Source organism: Malurus melanocephalus, unplaced genomic scaffold, assembly GCF_030028575.1.
Source record: "Malurus melanocephalus ecotype Western Australia unplaced genomic scaffold, MMel_1.1 scaffold_382, whole genome shotgun sequence".
Classification (NCBI taxonomy): domain Eukaryota; kingdom Metazoa; phylum Chordata; class Aves; order Passeriformes; family Maluridae; genus Malurus; species Malurus melanocephalus.
The window spans coordinates 118700-131010 of NW_026623614.1; the positions used below are offsets into that span (position 1 = coordinate 118700).

General features: G+C 51.6%; 1 protein-coding gene across 4 annotated transcripts in view; it reads right to left on the reverse strand.

Moving 5' to 3' along the window:
• Positions 1–11549, reverse strand: part of BCL9L (BCL9 like) — a 45394-nt gene extending 33845 nt beyond the window's left edge. For 3 of the 4 annotated variants that reach the window (XM_057379038.1, XM_057379037.1, XM_057379036.1), the window contains exon 1: positions 11526–11549. The gene's annotated coding sequence lies outside the window, so the exon portion shown is untranslated. The remainder of the gene's footprint in view (positions 1–11525) is intronic. The other variant, XM_057379035.1, reaches the window with a different exon arrangement.
• Positions 11550–12311: the final 762 nt, after the last annotated feature.

Genomic DNA, 12311 nt, shown 5'->3' on the forward strand with positions numbered 1-12311 from the left:
AACAAGGAGAAGGATCCTGCAGCTATTGCCCGAGCGGACGGGACACCCAAGCACTTGCGGTCTGGCAGCTGGATCTGGTCCAAGCTCTTTCCCTCTGCGCAGACTAGCACGAGAAGTGTGCTGACAGGTGCACCAGGGCCCTTCGCTGGTGACACCACAGAGATTTGCCCCTGCTTGCCATGCAGCCCCTGGCCTCACTGCTTGCTGTCAGCCAGATATCCTATCCCACAGCTGCCATCTCTATGCCACATCCATCACAGGCACTCAGATATTTCACATACTCCTCCAGCAGCATTTGCATGGCATCCACGCAGCTCTCCCGCCACCAAGTCTTCTGACACTAAGCACAGTCACAGACCACAGCCTTACTAACCAAACAGCGGGGCCAGAACCAACTGTAACTGTGTGCCAAGCAATACTTCACATAACACCAAGCTTCCTCCAAGCTGCCAGGAGGGATCTGGCTGTGCCTCTGCACTCTACCACAAAGATGTGACAAAAGTCACAGTGAAGAAGATGATCCCTTCTCCCTCCAAGCATAGAGCTGTGCCCTCTTGTCTAAATCACTTCAAATTGTACTCACATCTTTCTGATCCAGAAACAAAATAGCAAAAATCCCTACTGGCTTTGTTTATCCCATGTTCCCAAGCTCCTGTTTTCATGTCCCACCTGCAATCCCTGCAGTTCCTTCTTCCAAAACCGCCTTTATCGTTAGAACTGGTGAATCCTCTTTCACGCTCTACCATCTCTTCTGACTAATCCACGTATCTCAGCCCTCCTTCTGGGCATTCCCTGAGATCACAGACAGGCATTGCCTTCTTGCTCCCAGCTACTGCTTCACTGGTTTCAGGAGAAAGGAGTTTGCTACACTTCTTGTGCCCACTCCATTAAATCCTTCTGCTCCATCCCTCCCAGCTCCTCTACTCTCCAGAGAAGTCCCCAGGCTAAAAGCACAGAAGATGCAGACAGGGCATCTTGGCAACTGTGGCTTAGGGGACTGCCTGAGCTTAGGTTACTGCCACACCTTCTGGTGCCAAATGCTATTTCCCGCAGATGGGAACCTGGTGCAGCAGCACTGAGAGACTGAACCCACAGAAATGCCACTTTGCCAAGTGCCTTCTTACTGCCAAAATGGCAGGACTAGCAAGCCTGGAGGWAACTCTCAGGAGACAGAAACCCACAGCCCTGTGGCCCTTTGCATCCTAGGAGCACATCAACCCACTGCTTGGTCAGAGCAGAAAGAAACAAAGCACCTGTCTCCTGGAAGGGACTGCATGAATACCTGCAATAGTGAACTTTGCCTCCCTTAGCTGCACATGACATATTCATGCCAGACACCAGCCCAGAGCATACAGCTCTGGCACCAGGGCTGCAGTTCACAGCTGACCTTGCCACATCTGCTCCAGTCGAATGCCTCCAAGTTTTTTGCCCCAGACTCTGTGCTGGCCTTAGGCCCCAGGCGCTGGCTGGAGTCCTGCCAAAGAGAGGGATGCCTGTTTGAATCATGAGCTAGAACAAGGTAAGAATCGCCTTTAATAAGCCTTTCTCCTCCATCAGGCACCCTGATTTTTTTCAGCTACGGTCTTATGAACCAGAAGGCTGCCTGGAGCCAAGCCAGCTCCGGGCCAACCACCATTTCAAGGTCCTGCGAAGGTGCCTGTAAGAGCAGAAGGGAGTTTTGCTCGGGTGTGCAGGGGGTGATGCAAAGAGCAGGCTGTTTGCTGGGAAGCTGCTGCTGCTTGCCAGGAGGCAGTGGGGGAGGAGGCAGCAGATGTCCACAGACAGTATTTGCTGAGAGCCTGCAGCGCTCCAGCCCAGGGAGGGGAGGAAAGCAGCGGCTGGTGCCATTGCTGCTACACTGTCATGGAACAGGACAAACACATCAGAGTCCACCAAGAAAGTTTATGCTGCCTTTTTCTCYGATAACCACTTCTTCAGCAATGGGGAGTCCTGGCATCTTAGCTGGGGTTAGAAAAAGACCTCGGGATGACTGCTGAGAGACCTCAGTGCAGGAGGAAAAATCCCTGTCATGAAAACTGCAAGACCTTTCTTGCCCTGGAAGCAGTGGCAGCTGCAAACCCTAACACAGCTGCTGTGCTGGGGCTGARTCTGTCTGCGGGGCCTGGGTGAAGGCAGCATGCCACCAGCCCATGAGCTGCCTTTATTCCTGGCATATGCAACAGCCGGACACTCACACTGAGAGCCCAGGCAAGTTCCTAAGGATGGATGCGCAGCAGAAAGAGGAAGAGAGACCAGCTCTGGCTGCAGCCTCTCCCTTTGAGGACTGAAGCCAAAAGCGGACACCCCTTTTGCCCTCCCTCTCTTTGCAAACAGAGGACACTGAACAAGGCCACCAGTGCCGTGGCAGTCAGCCAGCGAGCCCAAACCCAGCCACGCTGCTTTTGCTGCAAACATGAGTTGCCAGTGAGGCTCCAAGTCAGCCCACGTGGTTCTCATTTCCTGCCTCGGGACAGGGGAGGTTGGCTTTCTCCCTATCCCACAGCAGTGAGGCTGAGCAGAAGAACTCTACCACCAGCAGCTACGTTGCAACCAACCCTCTCCCAAGGGTTTTGTCCTGAACCGAAGATGTGGTCAACCAAGCAGCTTTGGATCTGACAAGTCATACGATGATGGGAAGCAGCACCTTTGAAAATTGGTCCCTTGGCACTGTGACCCCTGTGGCAGGTCTAAGGTAAGCCATCCTACCATCAGAGCGGATCCTGATTATCACCAGTGACTACAAGACTCTCACTCAATCACTGCCCARACTGTTCAATGGGACCTGAAGACCCCCCCGAAAAACTGGCATTTTCCCATTTCAGACTGAGAGTTACTGACTTCACCCAGAGGATTATCTTAGGCTCATTAGGCAATACCATCCACAGGCTTGTTCAGATCAAATCAAGCAGTTCCTGGGTTTCCCACAGCATACTGAGATGCAGTCTGGCACTTGGGTCCACTTGAGTCCTCTTAAAATAAAAATTAATTGATATGCAAATCAGACAAGGCATTAGACTAGTCTAGTGGCCAAGGGCGATGCACAGATTCCTCGCTGTTTCATGCTACAGTCCCAACTCCCCCACATGCCTCCTTCTTTCCAAGCCCAAGGTCAGCCATTAGCCATTGCTTACTAGAGCAGGAAGGACCCCACAGATGCACGCCCTGCACGCAAGAAAGCCTGGATAGCACACATTCTTCTTGAGTCAGGTCTCAGCTCTGCTTCATCCTCTCCCTGATCACCAGCATGCCATGTCTGGCAGAAGCACTGCTGGACTCTCACCTGAAGCTGAGCCACTTGCACACAATCTGAGTCGAAGTAGAGGCACATCAATGTTTGTGTCCAGTGGGAGGCAAGGAGATAGCAAGAGAAGTAGGAGCCTGACTTCCTGGAGTGTTTGTTATTGGGATTCTTCTATCAGTTTCCAAGAAAGATCAATTGTTTGCATACTCTCAGTAGTTTTTCCAAAAACACTGCAAACAGCCACCATGGCCGCAGCCACTGGAGCACACACAGACAGAAACAGCCTCGGATCAAACAGTGAAAGAGTAGCCACCCAACATGCTCAGGACCAGGTCTTGGAGGAAGGACAATCCCAAAACATGGCATTACTCTTGGATATGCTCACCTCTTCTCTCTCCCCTTCCAACTAGCCACCAGCCAGTTACCTTCTTCTGCAGTCTTGTTTCAACCTGGGCTAGGCAAAGCAATTAACTTCTATCTGGTTGTAGTGAGGTGAATACAAATGTCATTTCCCAGTCAGGGATCAGCAACCCTGAGCGATGCCAAATCATCCGCTTCTAGTGAAAGAGCTTGGAGGAAGGCATTGCCAGCATCAGCCTCAGAAACAGAAAGTCCGGGGTGACTAGTTTTCCTCACTGGTGCTAAATCTATCCACCGTGGACCCCCATGGGCCCCTCTGAGGGCCTGGCCTGTAGGCTGTACCCTCAGTGTCTCTCCAGACTGAAGTACTTGTTGGGAGATCCATGACATCACTGGCGGGCTCTCCTGAAGGAAATCAGACAAATGCAAGGGCAGACTTTCAGCACCTCACCAATGGGAAGTTTATCCAAAACAGAGGGCTCTTTGCTCCATTCTTGGCACCTTACAAAAGGAAGGCAGGCAAGTCACCGTTTATTTTGGGGTCCCAATTTCTCATACTGTAACACACGGTTTCTTATCCGAAGGGGAAAATTACACAAGGCTATGCCTTTTGGGTCAAATATAGTGCTGTTAGCACCTGCATTCGTACATCCCTATGCCCACAGCACCCTGCCTGGGCACTGTGCTATCCTCTGACAAGGAAACCACCAGCGCAGCACCTGGTGACCATGCTCTCCCCGAGCCTTGGGGACTGACATGCACCATGTCCACATGGCCTGTGACCACAGCAGAAATAAAACCACTGCCATTCAGAAAAAGTATAATTAGCAAAGATTAAACCACCATTGGCTATGCTGGCAGCTGGAGGGAAGACAGACCACCACCTTCCCGCAGCAAAGGAGTCGCTGCTTCCCGTGTCTATGGTGCACCCAGGTGCTGCAGGTCTCACCTGCACTGTGCCCACTATGACAAGATGAACTGAGTCCGCTCACCCTGATCACTAGAAAGTGTGTATACTGCCATATACAAAATCCTTCCTGTCTTCTTTTCCAAACTCATCTCACCCTCTCAACTGGGACCCCCTCATAAAAGTAAGAAGAGACAGGCCTTTCCTGGCATTTCCTTTTTCTGAAAAGGCTGTAAAATCTTCCAAGCATAGCCAAAGCCAGAGCAAACTTTGTCAGGAGCTCAGCTCATTAGGCGGCTGCTCAAGGAGCCCCGCGGGAGGTGCAGGCTGCATAATTCAAAACATCTTGGACCCTGGAAAAGAAAATAGAAACCAGGCTGCGAGAATGAGGGGGGCAGCTCCAGCTCCAGTGTAACCCCTGCTCTGGGAGCGCCCCATCTGCAGAGCTCAAGCGGAGCCATGGCCCCAGCAGAGGTGCTGCGGCCAACCCAAGTGGAGCTGGCACCGGGCGGAGGAAATTCCAAGCCTGTTGCTTCTGGCAGCCACACCGAGCCCTGGCTAGAACCTCGGCAACCTGGAAACCAGCTACTCAGCAATTTTCTTGCCATCCAGAGGACTCAGTCTGAACCACAGTTTCACTTCCCCCTCCCTGCCCAAGRGGCAAGGAACACCAGAGGCAAAGAAACATTTGTTCAAAAGCTGTCATGACCAAAGCCCCCCGCCGCCCCAAACTGCTCTGCTCTGGGAGGATTGTCTGTAGCTGCTGCTATTGCCCCTATCGCCTCCCCCCTGTTGCATCTGGGGGCAGACAGAGCAGAGGAAACTTGCTTGCACCAGCCCTAGGTCTTCCTGATTCCTTTTGCTCACTGCCAGAGGAAAGTTCAAACAAGGCTGCACAGAGGCAGGACACAGGCAGCTTTCAGCCCAGCCTAACTGCTGCGCTTGAGGCTTGCCTGTGGCCAGACCTGCTCCATTCAGGCCCTTGTCTGGCCCAATCCTCTGCTACAGATCAGTGCGGGAACAAATCGTGCCGAGGATGTGGTGAAAGCTCCAGTGCTGCAGGGGTTTCCACAGCCTTGGCCCGCTTGATATTGAGAAGAGTTGACCAGAGATGCAACCCTTCTGCTCAGTTACTACCCTTCAGAGCTCCCCATCCAGTTCCTCCGCATCCTGAGCATGGAGACTACAATGTGGGTTGTTGGGACCCTTGCCTTTTATAAGCCACCTTTTTATAAGCCAGCATCCTCTCCCAACTGCAGCATTTCCAGAGGCCTGAAGCCCACTATGGCAACAGAACGAAGCAACAGTCATTGCACACACTGCTGGAGCCCCTGCCCATCTGAAGGGGAATACAGCTATTCACTGATACACAGCTATGTAGCAGGATATTTCTTCCAAGGAGTATATTAAGATTTTACTTTCAATTAGGAAGACTGCAATGCTCCAGAGTCCCTGCCTGCAGAACCAGGCAACTGACATAGACCTGATCAAACAGGTACCGTGCCCTGGGTAGAAAGTCAAGGAAGACCACTCATGAACCAGCCTTCGGCAGGGGATACACGCAAGCAGAGAGAAACAGTACTCTTAACATAAAGCCTTATGAGAAAGTTGGGTATGGCACTCCAAACAAGGGCACGGCATTCTTGGAGAGCAGCATTTCTCTGCAGGGTGAATACTGGACAAGGACCACGGTGCTCCTTGGAGTAACAGAAGCTCTACTCGGTAGCCAAGGACACAGTTTGCAACTCCACTGTAATCACACATGTCATAGCTTTGGAACCTCAAGGGGACAAATCCTGCTGAAAAACTCAAAGATGCACTAAGCATTGAAGATACTTCAAGAGAGGAGCCCCTGACCTCCAACTTTTCAGAGGAGTAGAAAACCCCGCTTATGCCTAGAATAGGAGAAGGTTGAGACCCACAGAGGCAGCAGAGTAGGAGTGATGAGCAGGAATTACGAATTCCAGCTTCTGTCCGCAGCTCTGCCACATATTCCCTTCCTGTTGGTTAAGTTACTTCCTTTCACTTTTCCTCCCAGCCTCTATTTTGGAGTAAAAAAAAAGTAAGCCCTTGCTTCTGCAGAATGCTTGAAACCCCTCCTGTCCTGTGACAGGGCAGAAGAATGCTGTGGCCAGAGACTGCAAGACACTCAGCATGCAGGAGCCAAGCTGCTCGCACAAACCCCAGCGGAGCCTGGCATTTCCTGTGCTTACATTCTGAGAAGCACAGTCTATAAACAGTCAGTGCCACAAAGCATCTTCTACACAAACTATATCCTGGCCCATTCCTCTTCTCAGACACAGGAGTAGGAACTGAGCAAGGAAAAGGAGAGCAGAGCAACCAAACACAGCACTGCTCAGGACATCACACCTTGCAAGGAGGTGGATGTCAAACCAGTAACAGCAGGATGGGAAAGATCCAGCAATAGGAGAAGCAGGGTCAAAAGGGAGAAAAATCACAACAAAATAAAACTGCAAAAGATCAACCCAACCAGCACCCTGAAGAGGAACAACGGTGCAGACATGCCTGAAGAGCACAGCCCTCCTGCTCCCTAGCAGATCTATCCTGCGGCCTCCTACATACTTTGGGAAGAAAGGAGGCAAGTAGACATAGGCAGGAACAAGGAGCACTCTGTGGTTTTGCTCAGTATTTCAGTCCATCTCTCACTCAGGAGGAGCTCTGTTTCGCTTTCCAAGTCTCGCCCTCTCTGGCATGGATCACAAATCTGGCTTCTGGCCCAGGACTTGGCTCCAGCAGCACTCATCACCAAACAGGGTGACGCCCCACCTCTAGGCACAGTGCATAGCACAGTCCTAAAGCCATCTTGAGGATATTACCCCAGCATCAGAAGGGGCTCCCCATTATTCCCCAGCTGGGACTCCAGGCATCCTGGGTTGCAGCTGAAAAACCAACACCAAACATAGCTCCAGATCTTTGGGAGAAGAAAAATCCAGCATCAAAGTGCTATTTTCTCTGGTGGCTGCAGCTGAAGCTGCCAGACAAGCTGCCCACATTGGGGAAGTCCTGTCTCCCAAAGATGCCTGGGCATAGCTCACGTTTCACTGCCTGGAGCTGCCCAGAAAGATGCAGCAAGATGATGACAGATGAAGGCACTGCACTCACATCACAGGCAGTGGAAAAGGGGCTGGAAACCACTGCCTGATGCATATATCTGACAAATACCAGGATACAGGGAAGCCACTTGTGCGCAAGCACCAGTAGCTGTCAAAGAACCAGACTGTCTCTCCATAAAGAGCTGAGCAAGTGGGAAGCAGGCTTCATCRCACTGACTCTGCCCAGCACGCACACACACTCAGCAAGAGTAGGACAGGTTCCCACTTCTCTCTTCAGGGCACTGCAGCCCATCATCCTCACACTGCTTTCTCCAGTGCAGGATTGCAGCCGGCATCAAGGCAACCCTGTCCATTTTGGAACCATAYTGTCTCAGATGGCCCATCCCATGCCTTGGAGGAGCGGCAGCAGGAGGATCAAGTCTCGGCCCAAGCAAGCAGGCCTTGGAGCCAGCCAGAATGTCCAACAGCAGCACATCCATTTCCAAGGCTTGGTATAGGCTTCAGAGAGCCATGCAAAGATGACTCATGCTCCATCTTCCTACCACACCATAGGCCAGACTGCCCTGGGGACCAATAAACACTGCTGGTCAAAGATTCAGGGAATGAGCAGGACTTCTGACAAGCAGCCCCCTCATAGCATGGCTTTCTCTTTAAATCAAAAGCAAGTGCTAGTGACACTAACTSCTTCCTCTACGTTCACTCCTGCTGAGTACAACCCTGTGGCAACGGCAAATGCCATCGTGAAGTGGTCCCAATTAGAACAAAATCCGTCACCCTCTCCACCTTTGAATTTCATAGAGAAGATCAGGTAGGAAGAAAACAACACCCAGGAAAGGCCTGGTGCCAAGTGGATGATCTGTAACAGGCACCAGAGAAGAAGGAGGGGTGCCTCTCATCCAAGCCATGTGGTTTGCCTGATGCTGCCTCCCCAGGAGAGGCTGTTGAAGTGCAAAACACAGCAACAGAAATCATGCCCACCAATCTCCAGTAACAGTTTCTGGATACCTTCCACTCAGAGCTTCCAGGGGTGGTGAAGAAAGCAAGCCAAACAAAGCAGCAAACACCAGCCCATTGGAAAGCAGCACACAACTTCAAAACAGAAGTTAAGAAGAACAGAGGAAGATCACTGTGGCCATCCTCACAATGTGCACCACACGGAGCTGCTGAAGATGCACAATTGAGAAGCAAAGCAGACACAACACTTCCTAGACCACTTGCTCCAAGATGGGTGTATTTTTTCACAGCTTCAGTGTTATGAGAAACCTCATAGGTTAGCTAAAACTCATGGAGATCAACTACATAAAGTCAGAATTCACAGCTCCCACCACCCTCTGGAAATATAGGACCACACACGAGATCACCAGAAAATGCATTTGCCAGGAAGCACCTTTCTGAGAGGAAAGGAGACCTGACTAACACCRAGTCCTGACCTGCATTGGATTCTGATTTTCCAGAAGAGTCATGCTAGCAATCCTCCTTGCACTCCACACTGATACAGCTGACAAAATACTGCTGCATCTGTACATCGTATCACTGTGATATCTCTACCTTGCATTATGTTATATATCCATGAATCTACACACCATGTTTCCTGTTTAAAATGTCAAAAGTAGTCAAACACAGCACAGGTCTCCTATGTGCCTTCCCTTCCACCCCACCAGGCCCCTCCTACCCCCCCTCCAGGATACTTGCACAATGCTGGGTCTCTGGTGAAAGAGTAACAGCATGAGCAAAATGACATTTTCAGGGCGAGCTCCAGGCTTCTGCTTGGCTAAGGTTGTTGAAGGACAGCTGACTTTCCAGGGAGGAGGCAGTAACAGAAGCTCAGGAGCAGGCTCACGGGTGGGAACAGACCCTTGATACATTCTCAGAGAGAAAGAGCAAAATTGTGCTTTTCCACAGGGGACTTATTCTACCAGAAGAGACCAACCTGGGAGGTTTGTCAGTCAGGGTATTAAAAACTGGATGGTACCCCAAGGAATTAAGAGCTGGAAGCCAGCCTGTGCCATCTACAGGAAATGGCTAGACCTGAGCAGATTAAAGCTCATCTCAGCAGCGCATCTGGACATCCAGGGAACAGAGACACATCTTCGAGTGCTTTAACCACTGAGAACTTCACTTCCTAGCAGCAGCAAAGCCTGATGCAATCACCTGAGACAAGGAAAAGAAGCAAGGGTTTTTCTGATGCCAGTTCTGAACTGGACATTACACTGGCAAGAGATGGGGCTGAAAGGGACAGAAAACAATCCCAGGACCCATCTTGAGACCCTGAAACTAGCTGAAGATGACAGGAATAACAAACAGCAACTTCTCTACAGCAGTAAGAAACAGTCACTGGTTTGGGACACAGCTGATGCTCCCCACAGGGAACCAAGAGCCTCCTCTCCAGCTACCCCTCCCTTCCATATCCCTCCACACAACAAGTACTGCCAGAAGGGAAAGCAGTGAACAGCAGTGCAGAGAAGAAAAAGAAAAAGCCAAGTTTTTTTCCTCCCCAAAACAGCAAATATGGAGGACATAATGTCACCTGGGTTGACACCTCAATGGAAAAGTCAAAGGCTGAGTTGAGCTCAGACCTCAGAAACTCCAGATCAGTATGAGTGAAGTCTACAGCTTGTGGGCTGGAGTCCACCTGGAACTAAACTGCAATTCCAGCACATCCCTGGCAGCTGCCCTGGAGCAGCATAGCCCAGTGAGCTTGCTATGTCGAGCTTTGTGATGACCCAGGTGCTTCATGCAGCTGTCTGTCCCCTCTGTCACACGGTGGTCAGAGAGCCACTTTCCAACAGCAACACAATGAGATGCAAAAGGGCTTAAAAGTACAAAACACAACTATTTTACTTTCCTCAACTGAACAACAACTGTGGTTTCTAGTTTCTAAGTATGCTTTCCTTTAGCTGTCACCTGTTTATTTCTTTCCAGTGGTGGGGATCTGGAAAGAGGAAAGAGACTTTCAAGGGTAGGGAGACATAGTAACACCTACATCACTGCACAGCAGAAAATGCCATGTAATGGATTTTCTAGGTAATGGAGATGCAGGTCAGGGTGGTAAGGTGCAACCAATCCCACTATCTGGTCTGCTAAAATGGTAACACACACATCAAAAAACAAACAAAAAGGTTCTTCACCACTTAGGTTGTGAATGCTCTGGAAAAAGTCCCAATGGAGCAGACAGCTGTTGTAGAAGACAGCACATTGATACGCTCATCTCTCCACCAAGGAGAATCAGGCAACAACAGCGACCTGGATGTTTCTGCACTACACCAGCCTTGGGTGTGTATCACATACCCATGTGTGGTGGCAGCCAGCATTATGATAGGCACCAGTCAAAGGAGGTCTTGATTCAGCATCAGCACCAGCTTTGCCAAGTGACCTTGGGCAAATCACTTAGTGACTCACTGCTCTTACCCCTCTTGCCACCAAAGAAGCAAAGCAAGGCACACACACTATACGTGACTGATGGATGGAAGAAGATGCATGTCATTACTGTGTGCCTGGCATGAACTGCATTTAGGCAGGTAATGAGTAGTAGCCGCATTCGCGAAACAGATCCTGCAGGTCCAGAGCGCACAGCCAAGGCTCCTGTAGCATCACTCTGCAGCCAAAGCTACATGGTTGCCCTCTGTGCCACACCATCGGCAGCCCTCTGCCTGGCAGAGCCAGCACACGACCGTATGCTGCCGCAGCCTGACACCCTGTCAAACGGAGCTGCCCCCAAGGCGTGCAGACGCCCGCTGCACACACCACCACAACAGCCTGCCCTGTCATGTAGCATTACTTATGTGTTCAGATATGCATCCTTCTCGCATTTCTATTCCAGCAAGTGGTTGCTAGCAGAGCAGGGCTGGAACAAGTTCACCACCTGCTAAAGACAAGTCCCTAATACAACACAGGGGAGGTTTTATTACATCGGTTCCTTTCTGTGCGCAAGGAATATACGTACATGTGGCGTTTCTCTCGTTTTTCTTCCAAGCCGACCACGTGCCTGGTTTATCTCACCGGGGAACTGAAGCCTATCGAATAGAACACCGAAAAGAGAGGGGAGAGGTCACCCCTGACAGTAAGGATGGGCTCTGACAGGAGTGTGTGTTTAAACCGCACGTGAAACGTGGCGAGTTCAAATCCTTCCTGGGGTTTTAACAGCACCGATAACGTCTTGCAAAATCCAGACCAGCTACGGTAAAACTAGGCGCAACCCAAGTAAGTTCTTTGCACCTAGAGAAAAGACCCAGTCGAGGCACTTTTGTCCGCGAGGAATCGCCTGCGGCCGCGGCAGCAATGGGTGACAAGGACCTGGGAAGAGCGGTCCCCGAGACGTGAGAGCGAACCGGAAAGGGTCTCGCGGACCAATGTCCAACGCAAGCGGGGGCACTGACAGCTCATTCCCAGCCGACCGGACCAGGCCGGCAGACCGAGCCGAGGCCGGCGCCGTGCCCCAGTCAAGTCATCGCCGCCCCCAGGAGCGGTGGTACGGAAGCTGGCCCGGAGTCTCCGGCTCGGTTGGCGGTTCCCAGTTGCCCCCCTGACCGCATGACAGCCCCGAGGCGGGCCCGGCTGAGCGGGGCAAGGGGTCGGTGCGGGAACGGCACGGAGCCCCGGTCCTCTCCCCAGGGCGGAACAATGGGGCGGTGGCTGCCCGGGCCCGGCGGGACACTCACCTCGGCGGCGGCGGCGGAGCGGCTCAGGGTAGGCCGGGCGAGCCCGCCGGGACGGTGCGGCGCGGCTCCGC